A 20,550-nucleotide genomic window follows, 5' to 3' on the forward strand; every position below is an offset into this window, starting at 1 on the left:
AAGCCTTCATTCAGGGGCACTGAGAGTCTGTAGAGGTCCACCACATCCCATACCCCATGCACTGCCTAGGTCTTAAGTCACAGCTGGTGGAGGGAGAGTCCTCTAAAAGCCTCCAATACACAAGCCTGCCAGTGCTTTTCAATTATCTGTCCTGACCAAGCTGCCTGGAGGCATCTGCTCTGATGCAACCAAGAGAGCTCTATCCAGGCGGGCTGCTAGGAGGTCTCAGAGGTGCAAGGCTTGGAACCCCAAAACAGAACCTATCCTGCCACCTTGCATATTGTTGTTAAGCAATTGTCTCACCAACCAAGACACAAGGCAGAGAGGGAAGGATTCCTCTGCAAGCCACCTGGGACCTTTGTACACCCTTACTCAGCCTAGCTACTCCCTGGGGATATAGCCTTAAGGGTTTCCTCTTCATCCAAACCTGTCTTTCCCAAACAACACTGACCTCAGGAAATAAGAACTGCTACATTCTGAGGCCTTGCTGGATCTGCTTCTAGGCCCTCGGGTCCTAGGTTCCAAAGCAGGGTTTAGACACAGAAGAAAGAGACTAACAGACACACAAAGTTGCCAGAGGGTGTGTAAGAGATAAGGCAAGGGGTAGACAGAGAGAGATACACTGGTCTTCTGGTCCTCTAAGATCCTAGACTGTGCATCTGTTAATTAGATAAGCATCTCTGTTCTTCCAGCAAATCCCTGGACAGGGCAGAGACCAGACAGCCAGGTGTCTTTTGACCTTTCACCCTGGCTGATATCCCAGGATGTTAGGGAATGTGAGCTAGTCAGGAGAAGCCAGGAGGAGTATGCTGCCTGCTTGGGTGTCAGGAATCACAGCCACTAGACTATCAAAGCACCAGTCCTGTGTGGTACCCTGCCAGCCCAACCTGTTTTGGACCCCTTTGGGATTATGGCTGACTCAGGTTGTGTCTACTCAGATACACTCTGAGCCCTTGCTGGACCTGCAATCTCCATGAGTTTTATATTACCTTGGTCTACAAAGTGTGTTCCAGGACAGCCAGAACTACACACAGAGACCATGCCTTAAAAGAATAAACAAAAACAGAAAAAGAAGACAAAATAAGAGAAAGAAAGACCTGAAATTTTGTGAGACTTGCCAATGCACACACAAAAATGCAGCAGTTTTGGGGCTTTCTGTTGTCTGACAGAAACATTTGTAATAATAAAAGTTCTTACTTGTTACGTTTTGGTAGCTCAACAAGCCATCCACAGGGCAGGCCATGCTTTACCAGCTCAAACTAGCACAGCAACTGCACCTCATTATCCTAGGTTAGGGGAGCCCTGATTAGATTGAATTCCCTGAATCCTCTCAGACTTCTCAGAGCCCTGTTGCAGGGAAGTGCTTCTGAGTCCCCCAAGAGGCTCTTCCACCAAGGATCTCCTGGTACTGACCATTGCAGAAACCCCCAGGCCAACCCAAGTGGTGTTCCCTTCTCTGCCCAGAGGGGTCCCTGAGCTCTCCATAGCCCATGGCTCCTAGGTCAGAGTTACAGTCTGCAGAGAAGAGCTCTCACACAAAGACCTCTCTAGCCACCAATTTCTCCCTCATCTTAGAAGGAGTGGGGGGGGGGTATAAACTAACATGGTCCAGACCAGCCTGCCTAGTGGTAGAATCTCAGACTTCTGGAGGGTTGGGATAGCCAGCAGCATTCCCTCAGGGCCATTCCCCTGTCTCTGCATTCTCAGTTGGGAGCAAAGTAGAAAAGGAAGATCAATCCTTTCCCACTGAGTGCTGGCTCTGCCCTGAGGATATGAGACAACTGGGATCTGCCCCAGTGTCTCAAAGGGGCTGGAGTGATGGGCCTGGGAAAGCCACTTGGAGTTTATAGGAGCTCACTTTGCTGGTTTCTGAGAGGCTGTTTTTTGCGATTAAGTTACTGAAGGAACCGTATAAAAAAAAATAGCCATCCAGGATTCAACTCAGATTCACCGGGAGTCAGAACTCGCCCTAGGCTCCCCGCCCACTTGGTACACACAGTGAGGTGGCTTGAATCTGCTGATGGTGGACCACCACCCCCATTCACCCACAGCCCACTGTGTGGTTCCTGAGACTTGGGAGTGTTCCTCACAGGTCTGGGTCCCTACTCTCCAGTTAGAGATGACTCTGAACATATAAAAGTGTCAAGGTTGAGTAAACTAACGTCTGTGCCACTGGACATTTCATGACAGGCCCTGAGAGGGATGAGGTGACCTCTGTCCCTGACAACCATGCCCTCTGTGATGCAGACACTGCCCTGGCAACCTCAGGCCGGAATCTGCTGCTAGACGAGAAGGTGGTAACAGGTGAGGTCCTCCCAGGGATCATGGGTAGCCCAGAGCCCAGGAGTGTCTTGGACCTTGACCCCCAGATTCTTGTGGCTGCAGCTAGGCAGGGAGAGACTCTGTCTGCAGTCGAGGGCTTCGCACCAGAGGCGTTTGTGATACCTAAGAATGTGGAGAAGGCCCATGATGTGAGGATTGAACAGGGCACCATCATGGTAGCATCAGAAGAGAAGTCAGAAGTGGCAATGCACAGGAGTGAGGAGGTGATGAAGGTGGGGCTGAAGCCTGCGGTTAAAGAACTGGAAATGTAGGAGGCTAGTGGAGGAGTGAGGGAGTCGCAGGAGAAGGCAGGGTCTTGGCACCTAAGCATAGATCTTCACACGAACCCGCTGGAGGACTTCCAGGTAGAACTGGACACTGTTTATGCTCAGGCTGACAGGGCCTTCCAACATCTGGAGCAGAAGTTTGGAAAGATGCAGCAAAGGCCCTAAAAACTCGGGGAGCGGAAGTGCAGGCCCACAACGTGAGGATTGAACTGGGCACCATCGCGGTAGCTCAGAAGAGAAGTCAGAAGTGGCAATGCACAGGAGTGAGGAGGTAATGAAGGTGGAGGTGAAGCCTGCTGGTGAATAACTGGAGATGTGGGGGCCTCAGGGAGAACTGAGGGAGTCGCAGGAGAAGGCAGGGCCTTGGCACATTAGCATAGATCTACACTGGAACCCGCTGGAGGACATCCAGTTAGAAATGGACACTGTGAATGCTCAGGCTGACAGGGACTTCAAACATCTGGAGCAGAAGTTTGGGCGGATGCAGCGACACTCTCTGGAATGAAGGAACTACACCATTCAGAATATCCCAGACTTCTGGATGACTGCCTTCAGGAACCACCCTCAGTTATCCGCCATGATTAGGGGTCAGGATGCAGAAATATTAAGGTACATAACCACTCTGGAGGTGAAGGAACTGAGACATCCTCAGACCATCTGCAAATTCAAGTGGTTACTGTTTCTTGCTACTTTTGCTTTTGGAGGTTGAATTGTGTCCCTGTCTCTTTCTCCTTTTGGTTTTATTGCTTAGGAGTTTTCCTGTATTTATTAGGATGTAGTTCCCCTCATTGTATTGGGTTTTCCAAATATAATTTGTTGTAGTGCTGGGTTTGTGATCAGATATTGTTTAAATTTAGTTTGGCTTGGAATATCTTAGTCTCTCAATCTATTGCTGGCTATAGCAGCTTGGGGTGGCATCTGTGCTCTCTTAGGGTCTGCATGATGTCTGTCCAGTCTCTACTAGCTTTCATAGTTTCTGTTGAGAAATCGGGTTTGATTCTGATTGGTCTGCAATTATTTGTTACATGACCTTTTTCTCTTACAGCTTTTAGTATTTTTTCTTTGCTTTGGGCATTTGGCATTTTGACTATAATGTGTCTGGAGGAATTTTTTTCTGATCCAACATACTTGGAGCTCTGTAGGCTTGTTTTATGCTCATGGTCATCTCATTCTTAAGAGGAGGGAAGTTTTCTTCTACAAATTTGTTGAAGATATTTACTGTACCAATTAGTTGATATTCTTTGCACACTGCAAGCTACCTGGGACCTTTTTACACCCTTACTCAGCCTAGCTACTCCCAGGGGATATAGCCTTAAGGGTTGCCTCTATATCCAAACCTGTTTTCCCAGACAACCCTGACCTCAAGGAACCAAGAACTGCTACACTTTAGACCTTCCTCGACCTGCCTCTAGGCCCTCAGGGCCTAGGTTCCTAACCAGGGGACAGATAAACAGCAAAAAGGCTAACAGACACACAAAGTAGGAGGCAGAAGAGATAAGGAGAGGTATAGACAGAGAGATACAATGGTCTTCCAGTCCTCTAAGATCATAGACTGTGCATCTGTTAATACAATAGGAATCTCTGTTCCTCCAGCAAGTCTCTGATCACGGCCAAGAAGAGACGACCAGGTAACTTTTTACCCTCCACACTGGCTGTTCTCCAAAGATGTTAGGGAATGTGAGTGAGTAAGGAGAAGCCAGGAGAATTATGCTGTCTGCTTGGGTGTCAGAAACTACATCCAGGAGGCCATCAAGGCACCAGTCCTGCCAGCCTACCTGTATTGAAACCCTTTGGGATTATGGAAGACTCAGACTGTGTCTACTCAGATTCACAAACTGCCATATCTCAGCTTAGCATCCCGGTCACTTGGTACAAACAGTGAGGTGGCTTGAATCTGATGATGGTGCACTACCAACTCCCATCCACCCACAGACCACTTTGGGGTTCCAGAGACATGGGAGTATTCCTCACAGGTCTGGGTCCCTACACTTCGACTAGAGATAACCCTGAACATAGAAAGGGGGTGAGGTGAAATTTAGGTTGGTGAGGTGAAATTTAGGTTGGCAGGGACATATCTGTCCAGGAGAGCTAGCTGCCTTGCCCTGAGATATTGAGACAGCCCAGAAGCTGGGTAGCCTGTCCCCAACCCTGTCTTTCTGTGTTTAAGACTGGGAGGTGGGGGTTGGGAGGGCTGTCTGGAATGGTGAATGCTCCGGAGCCTCAAAGGAAAACACAGGGAACCGAGAACGGTCTGGTGTACAGGGACAGGCTGGACAAGTTCCCCAAGAGCACCCAGAGGCAGGCCTGGGTACAGATCCCAGTGTAGAGAGATCTCAGTGGTGACCCTGTCCAACCTAAGATGTCTGCCAGCCATCCTTCCAGCCCTTTAAGGGCTTTTTAACCATTTGATATTTCTCGATTGAGAATTCTTTGGTTAGCACTGTTCCCCATTTTTAAATAAGCTTATTTTTTTCTCTGCAATCTAATTTCTTGGGCTTCTTACTCTCCCTCTAGCCAGAAGAGTGCTGTCTGTCTATGTTCTGGGCTCCTAACTTGGATTCGTGTTGTTCGTAGTGGACCTTATTTCAGTTACTCCAGTAGTTTGACTCAGTTTTCCACATAGTCTTATTTATTTGTCAGATAAGTAACTGACTTGGTGTTTGAACCATTGATGTACTTCTCGAGAATAGGATATGTTTTGCAATGTGGCAGCATGGTGATATGGGAGGGTGTGTTCTTATGGGACTGGGCCCCATGGTACCAAAATAAATAAAATTTATTTGGGGGATTGGAAGGGGATGAGAAGGGAGTGGAGGCAGAATAAGAACAGGCAGAAAAATACAGGAAAGGGAAAGAAGAGAAGAGGCTGTCTGGGAACATGTGGAGAGAGAGTTGGAAGAACAGAGATGGAGGGATAGAAGTGTGGGGGAGATAGTCCATTTCTAGCAACTAGACTAGGAAACTGTTGGGCAGAGCCTATAAGAAATGCTATCAGACTCGATATGCAGGGAGATTTGGAGATTCACATCTGTGACCCTTCTCTCAGAAGGCAGAGGTAGCCAAAGCCTGCCAATGTGATATATCCGGATGTCATCTCAAAACCACGATAACAAACACAACATTCTCCAGGGACACATAGAATAATCTGTAAGTAGAGAATACTGGAGGCTGTAGATTCCATCCCAACATTGCCAATAAAAATAAATAAATGATACCAAAATTTCTATGATAGGTCTGGATGCATGATTTCAAGGAATGACCATGATATGAGAAACATTAATACTTCCCACTGGAAAATGTGACAAGCCAGAAGTGCAGAAGTATGCAGACTTAATGCATGTCTTTTGCCTCATGAGACTTTGAATTAAATATAACCAGCCAACAAAGAAAGAATTCTTAGCATGTGCAAGGCCTTGGTTCTAATCTAAGCCCACTAACCCCTTTAAAGACATTTTTGTTTGTTTATTTGTGGTTTGCTCCCTGAGAAATGGTCTCCTATACTTGAAGATGGCAAGGAACTCACTATCAAACCTAGATTGACTTCAAAACTCTCATCTTCCTGCCTCCACCTTTAAGTTGCCGGAATTAGAGGCACACTTTCTGCCTTGAGGTAGTCTGTTATTTTTGGGGTAAGGTAAGACCAATAGTTCAGGGTATGACAATTTTTTGAGAATAAAACTTGTGTTTCAAAGGTCCTAAGAAAGAAGCTATCACACTAGGAAGAGCTGGGGTAGGGGGTGGGTATAAAGAAAGAATAGATTAGGGGGTTGTAGAAACAGGCTTGCTGTGATTTCCACAGGTAGGAAAGGGGCAAGGCCATGTATCCAGGATGAAGATTAGGTAATTTGAATGATTTCCAGGAGTGAGTACTTATTTATCTAGTAAGTAGGCCTGGGGAGGTTATACTGGAAAGTAGTGCTGAGGGGGTGGGGTAGGGGTGGTGGAGTTGAATACTAGTTTTCAGGTGAAAGACAATAGCCCAAGCAGTTGTTTAGTATCTCTTGGCTTTAGTTAGGGCTGAGTCTCTGAGATCAGCCAAACCACAAAGGTCAATGCATCAGAATTACAACAGAAAAATAGCCCTGATTAATATAGGGTTAGGCATTCCTCTATTCCTTATTTCCTAAATTCCTTGAAAAGTGTTTTCCTAATTTGTTTTCCTTCCTGATTTCTGATTTCAAAATATCTTTTGAAACCAGATGCACCATAGAGAATAATAGAGTAAAGGAACTTAAATCCCAGAGTCTCAGACAAGCCTAGAGGTGAACTATTTATCTATTGAATCAGGAGTCTTTGAAATTCAGGTCCCAAGACCTCTCATAAAATCTCCATTGCATTCCTGCAGAAGAACCCTAGAGGGAGATCAAAAGGCTAGGGCCACAGTTATACCTCTTTGCAGGTGGGAAGATTAAGGAAGTGTCACAAATGAAATTTCTCCATGAAGACTGCTGGGCTGGGATTTCAGCTCTTCCCAGCTCTTTGGAAGCCCTTTCCCTATTCCTCTTTGTTTTTCTGCTCTTTCACTGTAGGGTGTAATGGGCATTCAAAAGTCCAAGTCTATTTTCTTTTGGGGGGTGGGTTTGGGAGAGGTTGTAAGAAGCCTTCAATGTTCTCAGCAGTATTCAACACCTCCAGACACCTTAGAGAGACTGACATAAACCGAATGATTTTGTCAAAGTGAATGTTTAAAACGCGTCCACTGTGGTATTAGTGTGGCCCTGCCTCTGCAATTTAAAAAACAAAACATTGAAAACAAAACTAAACTAAATTATAAAGTTAAGTTATTCTCTACCAGTGCATCCAACCAGGTGGAAGAATTCCCTCTGAAGGCTGCCAAATTCTGTATAACCCTAAGTCTCAAAATGTGGAAAAGGCAAAACCACTGAAGCAGCTGCCTGGCATCAGTGCGAAGCAATCGCAGAGAGCTCAGGGGATTTCACAACACTGACCCTACTCTCTCCTACTTAATAATACTGAGAATTTCATTAGGTGTTTGTCTAAACCTATAGACTGTACTTCTATAGAGTGAGGCCTGAGGGTGGTGCTCAGTGGTAAAGCTTTGACCTGCATGCCTGTGGGGGCGGGGTGGGTCTGACATCCTTCTCAGGAATAGCAAAAAGGCAAAACAAAATAAACCAACGCTAATGTAATCTATAGGAATTGAAAATGGAAATAGAAAGATTAAAGAAATCACAAAAAAGAGACAACCCTGGAAGTCACAATTATGCTCATACCTAAACCACACAGACTCTACAAATAAAGAAAACTTCAGACCAATCTCTTTCATAAAGTTCGACGCAAAAATACTCAATAAAAGTTTTGCAAACTGAATCCAACAACACATCAAAACAAACATTCATCATGATGAAGTAGGCTTCATCCCAGGGCTGTGGGATTGGTTCAATATACAGAAATCCATCAATGTAATCCACCATATAAACAAAGTCAAAGAAAAAAACCACATGGTCATCTCACTAGATTCTGAGAAAGCATTTGACAAAATTCAACATGCCTTTATGTTAAAAGTCTTGGATAGAACAGGAATCTAGGCCCTATACATAAACATAATGAAAGAATATACAGCAAACCAATAGCCAACATCAAACCTGAAGGTGAGAAACTTGAAGCAATCCCACTAAAATCAGGGAATGGACAAGGCTGCCCACTCTCTAGCTTCCTATTCAATATAGTCCTAGAAGTCCTGGCCAGAGCAATGAGACAACAAAAGGAGATCAAAGGGATACAAATCAGAAAGAAAGAAGTCAAAATATCACTATTTTCTAATGACATAATAGTATATCTAAGTAACCGCAAAGTTCCCACCAGACATCCTACAGGTGATAATTTCAGCAAAGTGGCTGGTCATAAAGTTAATTATTTCAAACAAATCAGAAACATTCCTGTATTCAAAAGATAAACATGCTGAGAAAGAAATTAGGTCAAATAGAGGAGCAGAAAAGATCATTCAGAGACTGCTCACCTGAGGATCCACCCCATATCTAGCCACCAAACCCAAGCACTATTGCTGATGCCAAGAAGTTCTTACTGGCAGGACCCAGATAGAGATGTCTCATCAGGGGCTCTGCCAGAGTCATACAGATACAGTGAGTATGCTTGAAACTAACCATCGGACTGAATATGGGGACCCAACTGAAGATAGTAAAGAAAGGACTGAAGGAGCTGAAAGTGTTTGCAACCTCATGGGAAGAACAAGATTATCAACCAACATAACCCACCACAACTCCCAGGGACTGAAATCCTACCCTTTGAGGACACATTGAGATATCAACTCATGGATCCAGTTGCATATGCAGCAGAAGATAGCAGTGTCTGGCATCAGTGTCAGAAGAGGTCCAGGGAGGGCATGTTTTCCCAATGTAGGGGAATGTCAGGCTAATGGGGTGGAGAGGGTGATTAGGAGGGAGTGTACCTTTGTGGAGAAAAGTGGAAGCGGAGGGGGATGGAAGCAGTGTGGGGAAAGGGGTTTGCATTTCAAATGTAAATACAGTGAGTGTCTAAAAAATCATTAATAATAAAACTGACTGGTCATTTTATATGGTCCATCTTTCGATAAGATATTTTTACATCCTAATGGTTATCTCTAGGCTGATCTTTGGATGGGGGGTTTTATGGTCTAATTTCATGGAACTACTGGCTTAGGAGGGGCAGGATCTTTTGGTCACTTCCTGGAATGAATGACTATTCTTCAGGTCAGGCCTAGTCCTGAAATGGAGTGTATGTTGTCCTCTCTGTAGTGTGTAGCTTTTCTACCCTGCTTTAAGCTCTGGGTAGACTGCACTTCCAGCCCCTGCCCAGAGAATATTGGATCCGCAGATGAAAGACACACACACACCGACACACACTTATTTTTATATTGCTTTAGCTCAATGGTTGTGCTCATGTAGGCCTTTCTCGGCTAGTGTGCCCTTCATTTCACCCCCAGCTCAGCACCCTAAATCTGTCCTCAGCTTTGTTATGTCTCTAATCTCCCAGCTGGAGAATTGGACACTCCACCTAAGATCTGACATAGCTGGTCACCTTTTCTCTATGGAAGATGGAGAAATCTCCCTTCTCCCCTGTGTCTGCTCACCTACTAAGGGCAAACTAGAAATCCCACCTTTCTTTCCAGTTCATTGGCTACTATCATCTTTACTGATAGATCAAGAACCAGAGAACAGGATCTTTAGGGTTCATATGCTGATTTTCAATCAAAACATCAGAAGCAACCCAATATACTCTCACTGTGCAATATTTATAAGAGGAGGGTTGTATGTGTGGTGTCAGGAATATATGGAAAATTTTGTCTTACTTATATTTCCTTTGCTGTGATAAACATCGCAACTAAAGTCATCCTGAAGAGAAAGGAGTTTACTTGAGTATATATTTCTATGGTTATAGTTTATCACTGAAAAAAGTCAGGGTGGGAATTCAAGCCTTTAACCTGGTTGAGCTCAGCCAGCAGGAGCTGATGCTGAGGCCATGGAGGAGTGCTGCTTGCTCTGTTCCTTCTCCTGGCTTGCTCAGTGATACTTCTTACAGCACTCAGGACCACCTAGGGTTCATTTTGTATCCTATGGGACAAGAGGCCATGGCTGTACATCCTTTTGTTGAATACAATGAGAGGCATGAGCTTCACATCCAGCAGACCGAGGCTACATGGTGCTTCTGTATCCCCAACGTGCTCACAGAGAAATATCCAGTCCCAATTGACAACTGTTAAGAGGTTAAGCATTTCTCATCACTGGCCAGTTGGACTTTCCCATTTCAGGGTCTGCACATTAAACAGAAATGAAAAAAAAATTAAAGATGAAGGAAAAAAGAAAGAAAAAGAGGAGGCAGTGGATAATATGCTTTTTGGAAAAAACACCTTTTGAATATTATGTTCTACTTATGAGCTACTTACTCTCATTCAAGGAGATCTGGTAAACTAGAGTGAATATTTACACTTAACATTTACTTGTACTTGAGTTTGTGAGTTAGTCCCACACCTCCAATTCAGCCCTCAAAGTTCAAACCTACTACAAATGATTTTATATACTATTAGAGAAAATGGAGGAAATGCAGGTCACTGTTGGAAGCCGTTTGCACTGCACCCAAAGATGGCGCCGGCTTCCCAGCAATAACTGAGCAAATAGAGCCATTGCCCAGCCCAAGAGACATAGTACTCATGTACAGCAAAAGTCACAGCCCACTCTGGGGGCATACTATTGATATACTGGTGGGCATACCAATCAGGTAGTAACACGAGTCTCCTGGGCATATATAAGCAGTGATTTTTTTCGTCCACGTGGTCCCCTGCTCATAATACTGTACAATAAAGGTTGTTCGCAGAAGAATCCTGTTGTTGCACATTGTTCCTGCTGGCAGGATTTGGGGCGCGGGACAGGTCACCATTGGCTTACCAGTATGTGTAAGAAGCACAAAGGAGACTCAAGGCAGGCACGGGGAAACCAAAGTGGAAAGAGTTAAGTTTAAGACCATTCCTGAGCTACAGAGAGAGAGAGATCCAACTCAAAAGCAAAACAATGTGCTGGAGAGGTGTTCAGACATTAAGACTATTTTCAAGGGCTGGAGAGATGGCTCAGAGGTTAAGAGCACTGACTGAGCTTCTAGATGTCCTGAATTAAATTCCCAGCAACCACATGGTGGCTCACAATCATCTGTCATGACATCTGATGCCTTTGTGTGTATTACTCACATGAAGATCCCCTTATAAAAGTAGCAAATGCGCAGACCTGTTGGATGTAATCAAAATATTCTTAAATGTACAAAATATAATCATGTAGAAAAAAAGAGTGTAAAAAGAAACTGATTTTAAGAATACAAGCATGGAAAAAGCTTCTAGTACATTCTCTACAGCCAGTTACTTGAGCAGATTTTCAGCACTAAAAAGTAAGCAAAGAACACTCTTTTATCCTAAGCATCAGAGTAAAGTTCTCCAGAAAGAACTGCTAGAACTTGGAAAGCAAAATGAAGAGCTGATAGTCTTTCTATCTATACATCTAAGCAAGTCTCAAGAGGTGGATATCTCAGGAGGGAAAAGATACATAGATAATGCAAAGCAAGCCGGAATGTCCAGGCCAGCATTCTGCGGTGAGACAACAAAAGGTGGGCTGTGAGCATGTTCCGGGGTGCTGAAGAGATCCAGAGCTAGGGGAAAGAGGAGATGCTTGTTTACTACAATGCTTTCTCCAAAGGCTGTCATGAATAATTAGTGTCAATAATCAAACCTAAATGTCCTTTGAATGACCAAGACTTCTGAAACCATGTGCATTTCACCTGGGACTAGCTGACTTGCTAATCATGCACCTCGAGGAAGGTTGGTTCTATTCACATGGGTTATTTTACACCCTCTTCATGCCTCTGCCCATCAACCAGGCAAACATGGTCATGACCATTTTGGGTTTGACTTCCACGAGGTCTTCAGGGAGACCATATACTCTGGCTCCAATTCTTCTAGCCATCAACATTTCATATCTAGTTTTAGAGAAAAAAAAATCCAGATGAGTTTTTTTTTTCCCATAAAAAACATCTGTGCACTCTTTTTTTTTTTAATCTTATGTGCTCTAGTGTTGTGTCTTCATGTATGCCTGTGTGAGGGTATTGGATACTCTAGAATTGAAGCTATGGTTGCTGGGATTTGAACTCAAGACCTATGGAAGAACAGGCAATGCTCTTAACCACTGAGCCATCTCCCCAGCTCAAGAACACATTTAAGAGATGTACCTCCTCTTCTATAACCTGATGGTTGGGAAGCAAAATTTCGGTATTGAATGTAGTCCTCAGAGCTAGACATGGTGACACATGCTCCTAACCCTATAATCACAGCACTGTTGGGTAGAAGGTGATAACAAAGAATCCCTGTAAATTTGAAAGCAGTCAGGAGTACACAGTGACACTTTGTCTCAGAAAACGTAAAGTACAAATGAATAAATCTCACTGATTTTTATCTTATACTGAATCAAAGCATGAGATTTATTTTATGTGTATTAGTTTCTCGCTTCGTGTATGTTTCTGCACAACGTGCTTTCCTGATGGCTGAAGATGTCAGAAGAGGACATCAGCTTTCCTGGATGTTGAGGTGCCACCACGCAGATGCTGGGAATGGACCCCACATTGTCTGTAAGAACTACAAGTGCTCTTAACAGTTGAGGCCCTGTCTCTTCAGCATCAAGTTATACTAAATTTCTATACTTTATTATTTTGGATTTTATATGCTTACTTCTTCTATATAAGAAATGAAAAGGAAAGCACTGAGTTCATATAAAAATGAAATTGTTGCCTAGGCATGATGGCATATGCCTTTTAATTCCAGCACTCGGAAGGGAGAGGCGAGGACCTCTCTGAGTCTGAGGCCAGCCTGGTCTACAGAGAGATCAAAACAGCCAGGAGTAAACAGAGAAACTTTGTCCTGAAATACAAACCGATATTCATCCTATCTCCACAACCAAATATGTGTAAGTGTGAGTGTGTGTGTGTTTAATTAGCCAGGTTGAATATACAATCAATTATAAAATTTTCTGTGCAGTGTAAAGAGAAAACAAGATCTTAAAATATGTGTAAACATTTGAACCTTTTAAGGTAAATATTAGGTTTTTGTGGGGTATGATGAACTGAAAATCAGGATGAAAACAAAGGGCCGGACTTGAGAGTCAAAAAGATGTATAATAAACAGTCATGTAGATAAACAAATAATAATTTTGGTAATGAATACATAGCTTTTATAGGTAGGAAATGGTATATAATAGGAAAATGGTGATGAGAGGAAATATTGTTAGGATACAAACCACTGTATGTAAGCAAATAACAGTCTGGTCAAGAAGCCAAGGGCTGGAGGGAAGCAGGAGTGCTCCATTATGTGTATTCCTGGACTATTTAAGAAGCTTAAATTAGGGCTGGAGAGATGGTTCAATGGTTAGGATCACTGGCTGCTCTTCCAGAGGTCCTGAGTTCAAATCCCAGCAATCACATTGTGGCTCACAACCATCTATGACCAGAACATATCCCATCTTCTGGTGAGTCTGAAGACAGCTACAGTGTACTCATATACATAAAATAAGTAAACAAATCTTCAAAAAAGAAACTGAAGTATCTATTCGCTAAGGTAACCCGAAGATACTTACAATACTGACCTCAAGGAAACAAGAACTGCTATACTCTGATTCCTTGCTGGACCTGTTTATAGGGCCTCAGAGCCTAGTTTCCTAACCCTGTGACGGAAACAAATTACCCGGGAAACACAGGTCGGTATCTCAGGTAGCCCTCAATATGACTTCTGTCAGAAGATGTCCCACAATGTCATCTAGTCATCTTTTGGCTTCTGATGCCACAGAGGGACCAGGCTGCACAAATGCACAATCTCCATGGCAGGCTTCCTACTACCCTGAGCTGAATGGAAGGACACGTCCAAAGAAGAATGGAATATTCCACCCCAACATGCACCCTTGACTACCAGGCCCTGGTCTTGGGGCCCCAATTCTAAGAACCTACTAAGCATCCCCATGCAGTGAGCAGCCAGGCAACCCTTAAGAGCTAATTCCAGCTCCCTCACAATCTCCTCTCAATAACCCTCCATCCCAACCCTCAGCACATACCATCAGTAACCACCAGGCCACACTCTGGGGACACTTACCTCTCTGTCCCTCTCCCAAAATCCCCAAGTCACCATCACAGGTGGATCCTTCTTTCTGTGTCCCCCCCAATCTCTCTGCAAACACAAACACAAACACACACACACACACACACACACACACACACACACACACACACCTACCTATGCTCCTCCTCTTTCTGCCTCTACCTCACCATTATATACAACAACAGCCACAGTTTCCAGGGCAGATGGCAATCTCTGGATACCAGATGATGTAAACCACATTCCTTTGGAAACTGTCACTATCTAGGAGAAGCCTTCATTCAGGGGCACTGAGAGTCTGCAGAGGTCCACCAACCCCTACCCCATGCACTGCCTAGGTCTTAAGTCACAGCTGGAGGAGGGAGAGTCCTCTAAGAGCCTCCAAGACACAAGGCTGCCAGTGCTTTTCAATTATCTTTTCTGACCAAGCTGCCTGGAGGCTTCTGCTCTGATGCGAACAAGAGGGCTCTATCCAGGCAGGCCTGCTCTGATTTCTCAGAGTTGAAAAGCCCTGAACCCCAAAACATGACCTGTCCTGCCACCCTACACATTGTTTTTAAGCAATTGTTTCATCCACCAAGATAAAGACAGAGCAGGAAGGATTCCCCTGCAAGCCACCTGGGACCTTTGTACACCCTTACTCAGCCTAGCTACTCCCTGGGAATATAGCCTTAAGGGTTGCCTCTATATTCAAACCTGTTCTTCCCAGACAATCCTGACCTCAAGGAAATAAGAACTGCTTCACTCTGAGTCCTTGCTGTATCTGCTTCTAGGCCCTTGGGGCCTAGGTTCCTAACCCCGGGACAGACACAAATAAAGGGACAGACACACAAAGTGGGTGGAGGGAGAGAAAGGCAAAGGATAGACAGAGATACAATGGTCTTCTGGTCCTCTAAGATCCTAGACTGTGCATCTGTTAATTAGATAAGCATCTCTGTTCCTCCAACAAATCCCTGGACAGGGCCGAGAGCAGATGGCCAGGTGTCTTTTGACCCTTCACCCTGGCTGATATCCCAGGATGTTAGGGTGTTTGAGCTAGTCAGGAGAAGCCAGGAGGAGTATGTTGCCTGCTTGGGTGTCAGGAATGACAGCCAGGAGGCCATCAAGGCACCAGTCCTGGGTGGTACCCTGCCAGCCCAACCTGTTTTGAACCCCTTTGGGATTATGGCAGACTCAGCCTGTGTCTACTCAGATTCCAGCAGCCACATCTTGGCTTAGGCTCCCTGCTCACTTGCTACACACAGTGAGGTGACTTGAATCTGATGATGGTGTACCACCACCCCTCATTCACCCACAGACCACTTTGGGGTTCACGATACTTTGGAGTATTCCTCACTGGTCTGGGCCCAAACACTTCGGGTAGAGATAACCCTGACCATAGAAAGGGGTTGAGGTGGGATTTAGGTTGGCAGGGATATATCTGTCCAGGAGAGCTAGCTGCCTTGCCCTGAAATATTGAGACAGCTCAGAAGCTGGGTAGCCTGTCCCCAACCCTGTCTTTCTTTGTTTAACACTGTGAGGTGGGGGTTGGGAGGGCTGTCTGGAATGGTGAATGCTCCCGTGCCTCAAGGAAAACACAGGGGACCGAGAAAGGTCTGGTGTACAGGGACAGGCTGAACAAGTTCCCCAAGAGCACCCAGAGGCAGGCCTTGGTACAGATCGCTGTGTAGTGAAATCTCAGTGGTCACCCTGTCAAACCTAACATGTCTGCCAGCTCTGGTGGTATCTCTCTGTACACCAGTGTTCAAGAGGCAGAAAAAGAATCACAATAATGTTGAGGCTAGCTTTGCCAAAACAGTGATGTACAATACAGCCTGGGCTACATAGGGAGACCTTATCTCAAAACATGAGAGACAACAGGACCTGGAGACATCCTGTAATTTCTCTCTCCAATAAAAGGGGATAAAAATCTCTGAAGCCATCCCATCTCCCTAAATGTAGTTACCTTGAGGTCAGCACTGAAGTTGTTGATCTTTTGCCAGCCTGAGTTTTCCAGATGGAAGTTGTCCCGTCTCTGGATAAGCACACAGCACCATTAACCACTGAGGCATCTCTCCGGCACCAAAAGTTAAACAGAGTAGAAGAAGGTAAGCTTCCTATTCTGGTTTAATAATGTGAACGAAGGAGAATCCTTAAATACTTTCTCTATCCTGATGTTCACAATTTGTGTTCTTCCAAATTCTCCCCACTTCACTCTGCAGTCTTAAGTTTTTATGTCCACTAGGAACAAGTCTGACAATTCACTAAACATTCTTTAAAACACACAGAATGTGCTATTGTTATGAGAGGAGCACACAAGTGGAGGTTAGAGAACAGAATTGAGGAGTTCGTTCTCTTCCAACTTTCTATGTGCTCTGGAGAGAAAATTCAGTTCAGCAGCCTTGGTAAGAAATGCTTTACCCCCTGTGGCTCCCTTCAGGGTCACGTATCTTTGCTAAATGCCTTCAGAACTTCCCTTTAAGCATAAACCAAAGAATTGCTGAACAGAACTTAACCCACCTCAAAGGCTTTTAGTGCTGCTGACTGATAGACACTGTCATTTTCCTCCCTGGTTGTCACCTTCAGCTGAAGTTCACCAAGTAGAGCAGTGCAGTCTGGTACCCTCTAGCCCATGCAGTACCAAGGAAGATTCAGCAAAGCTCTTTGGTCATGAAGCCACTAAGACAAAGGGACGTTTTTGTTGTTGGTTTGTTAGATCTAACAGCCTCTGCCTTCTGAACTGCTGGGATTTCATAGGTGCCCTAAGCACAGCCAAAAATGGACTTTCTGTAAGGAATATTGTTATCCATTATCACAGTCAGATCATCCCATTGCTATTGTCAAATCCCATCTTTATAAACATATCTTAGCTTTTTAAAAATCAAATTTCCTCTAGTTTGTTTCTCTTGTTTTGCAGGTGTATGCCTGTGGTTTTGTGTGTTGTTTTGTTGTATATGAGACCAGGTTTCTCTGTACCTCTGGCTGTTCTCTAGGCCAGGCTGGCCTTGAACTCAGGTTTCCTGTCTCTGCCTCATAAGAGCTGGGCCTAAATGTGTGTGCCACCTTGCACAGCTGTTTACTCAAGTTTTAAGGCTGTGTCGTCCAAAGTTGAAATTTTTTGCTAGACCCAAAATGAGCTACTGTCTCAAAAACAATTCAAAATAGTCAGCCTTGGGGGTACACATTAATAATCCCTGCACTTAGATTAATGCAGGAGAATTGCCTTGCAAAGCCTTCTTAGTTTACAGACTGAGACCCTTGCTCAAAAAAAACCAAAATGAAGAATAAATATAGAGTATGGTCTCAGTAAAAAGCTAGTCTATCTAATTGTGAACTACACTCCAGTTTCTTACAAAAATGGTGGAATTAGAGAGGTGTGCATTTCCTCATACCAAGCACACCAGTCACCACTGCCACACCCAAGCTGATACAGCTTCAGAGGAAGACAGAAAGAGCTGGTGTTCTTGTTCTGTGTGCATATGTGAGACACTCTCTCTCTCTCTCTCTCTCTCTCTCTCTCTCTCTCTCTCTCTCGCTCTCTCTCTCTCTCTCACACACACACACACACACACACACACAGTGGAATAATACAATAAGACTATCTTTGCAGTAAAATAGTCTACCTCTATCATAATTATGGGAAACAGCACTTTGTCAATGATATGGAAAGTCTAATTCAATGTGTTCAATGTCTTTCTCTGTGGTGCTGATGACTGAGACTGAGTCCATACTTATCACTGAGCTCTATTCCCAACTCTGCCTTCCAAATATTTCTAAACACATTTCAGCCAAACTCAAATTGCTCCATAACATTTTGTCCTGCTCCCTAGTTTAAAACTTATTTTTCTTTTTTATTTTAAAACAAGGTTCATTTATTATGTATATTGTTCTGCCTGCATGTATGCCTTCACAACAGAAGAGGGCAGCAGATCCGGTTAGTTATATTTTCTTTAAAAGAATTAAGAGCATTGAAAATTCATACATCAGAGTGTGTGGGAAGCCACCACATTCGCCATTACAAGATGGCACCCAGGCCGAAGGGAAGGTGGCCAGTTTTGAGATAAACAACCCAAGTGCACATGCACGCCTGCCTGTTTTGCTGACTCATGCTGACAACAAGTATGCTAATTAGGGCACACAAAATGCACCAATCAGGTGTCCACAAAGTCCTCCTAAGCATATATAAGGAGGGCTGGTTTCTGGGCTCTGGGTCTTTCGCCACTGCAATCAAACCTGCAATAAATGCCTGTAGAAGGATTCTGTTGTGGCGCGTCTTTCTTGCAGGCGATAAAGGTGATCACTATAAGAGTCAACTAACCTGTACCCTTAAATGCTCTCTGAGTCTGAATCACCAACCAAAGAGCAAGCACAGGCTTGACTTGGCACCCTGCACACATGTAGCAGATGAGGTGTTAAGTCTTCATGGGGTTCCTTCAACAACTAAAACAAAGGCTCTCTATGAGCTTTTGGCATGCCTATCTATCTTTGGATCATGCACCCCTAAAATAAAAGTCTTATTTGATCTCAGTGGGAGTGGATGCCCCCAGTCCTGCCATGACCTGACCCCCGCACACACACACACACACACACACACACACACACACACACACACATACACACTCACTCACTGAAGAGCCAGGCAGCAAAACAGGGTTCCAACTAGAGATCCAGCTGTTTTGGACACCTTTGGGATTATGGCAGACTCAGGCCGTGTCTACTCAGATTCACGAGGAGCCACATCTCGGCCTAGGCTCCTCGTCCACTTGGTACACACAGTGAGGTGGCTTGAATCTGATGATGTTGGATCACCACCCACCACGGTCCCCCAGACCACTGTCAGGTTCCAGAGACTTGGGAGTGTTCCTCACAGGTCTGGGTCCCTATTCTCCTGTTAGAGATGACTCTTAACATATAAAGGTGGTGAGAGTGAATAAAATGATTTCTGAGCTACGGAACTTTCATGAGAGTCCCTAAGAAAGACAAGGGACCTTTGTCCCTGACAGCCATGCCCTCTGTGATGCAGACACTGCCATTGCAACCTCAGGCCAGTGTCTTCTGCTAGGAGAGAATGTGGTAAAAGGTGAGGGCCTCGCGGGGTTCCTGGGGAGCCCAGAGCCTTGTAGTGTCTCAGGCCTTGTCCCCCAGATGCGGGTGGTCACAGCTAGTCAGGGAGAGACTCTTTCTGTTTTCAAGGGCCTCGTGCCAGCGGCTTTAATGATACCTAAATATGCGGAGAAGGCCCTAGAAACTCGGGGAGTGGAAGCCGAGGCCCAACACATGAGGATTGAACAGGACACCATCGTGGTAGCATCAGAAGAGAAGTCAGAAGTGGCAATGCACAGGAGTAAGGAGATAATGAAGGTGGAGCTGAAGCCTGGGGTGAAGAACTGGACATGTAGGAGGTTAGTGGAGGAGTGAGGGAGTCGCAGGAGAAGGCAGGGCCTTGGCACGTAAGCATAGATCTTCACTCGAACCGCTGGAGGACATCCAGGTAGAACTGGACACTGTGAATGCTCAGGTTGACAGGGGCTTCCAACATCTGCAGCAGTAGTTTGGGCAGATGCCGCAAAACTCTCTGGAATGAAGAAACTACATCATTCAGAATATCCCAGACTTCTGGATGACTGCCTTCAGGAACCACCCTCAGTTATCCGCCATGATTAGGGGTCAGGATGCAGAGATGTTAAGGTCCATAACCAATCTGGAGGTGAAGGAACTGAGACATCCGAAGACAGGCTACAAATTCAAGTACTTTTTTGAAAGAAACCCCTACTTCAGAAACAAGCTGATTGTCAAGGAATATGAAGTGAGATCATCTGGTCCAGTGGTGTCTCTTTCCACTCCAATCATATGACAGAGAAGGTATGAGCCCCAGTCCTTTATTCACAGAAACCAAGACCTTATCTGCAGATTCTTCACCTTGTTCTCAGACCACAGCCTTCCAGAATCTGACAGAATCCATGAGATTATCAAAGAATACCTGTAGCTAAAGCCATTGAAATATTACTGGTCTATTGAAGGAAATCATAGACCCCGAAGTCGCACAATAAGGGAGCCAGTGTTGATTCCCAGGCCTTTTGGTTTCCTGTCAGGTTAACTTTTACCTTTGAAAATGCAACTGAACGGGTCCCTTCTCACCTGCACTTCAAAAGATGCAGCGGGTATACAGTGTGTTGTTTCTTTGCTCCTGACTTTTATGTATCTTCTGTCTGAATAGTTTCTCCCCCTCGACATTAAGACTGTGGACCTGCTTCTGCTTTCACATGGCCCCCATGCTGTTCTGAATTCGTATCTGCAGGTTCATGGACAGGGCTTGAACCCTTTCTA

At 44.8% G+C, this 20,550-nt stretch overlaps 1 pseudogene across 1 annotated transcript; it reads left to right on the top strand.

The window, feature by feature from the left end:
• Positions 1–19,368: 19,368 nt before the first annotated feature.
• On the top strand, positions 19,369–20,320 carry LOC308415079 (testis-specific Y-encoded-like protein 1; annotated as a pseudogene). Its single transcript has one exon. The product of its transcript is annotated as a testis-specific Y-encoded-like protein 1 (transcript).
• Positions 20,321–20,550: the final 230 nt, after the last annotated feature.

Source organism: Micromys minutus (assembly GCF_963924665.1).
Source record: "Micromys minutus genome assembly, chromosome: X".
NCBI lineage: Eukaryota > Metazoa > Chordata > Mammalia > Rodentia > Muridae > Micromys > Micromys minutus.